Here is a 451-nt window from a genome sequence, read left to right as displayed (position 1 = left end):
AAACCAAATATTCACTGTGATTACTTCAACCCAAATAACCACCACTGATGCAAAACTCCTAATAGATACTGAAAGGAGAATGCATTATTTCTAAAGACACCATAGATAGATTAATTATGTACGAGTACTATTCTTCCAGTGCCACAGGACGTTACAAATATGCAAGGGTTTTGTTACACGGGTGACCCACTTAATCTTTTAAGCAAAGTAGTCGTACCTCCTTCTTTTATGGAGTTATTCTTAATCCTAACTTCATTCTTTGCAATAGCCAAGTGATTTTTGAAATGTGATGGCGTTGTATAAATGGACCTTTTGCGTAGCTTCTTTTGCGTAAGGAAAATATAATTTTTCTTAAAAGCATTATTAAGTCCAAGAGAATCTCTAAATAAGCGATAAAGTATCAGAGGCTTTATTTTCTTTTATTTACTTATTTATTTTATTATTTATTTAT

This window comes from Oratosquilla oratoria, chromosome 8 (assembly GCF_046742065.1).
Source record: "Oratosquilla oratoria isolate Oo_2021 chromosome 8, ASM4674206v1, whole genome shotgun sequence".
Taxonomy (NCBI): Eukaryota; Metazoa; Arthropoda; class Malacostraca; order Stomatopoda; family Squillidae; genus Oratosquilla; species Oratosquilla oratoria.
Note: the sequence above shows the minus strand (reverse complement) of the source record.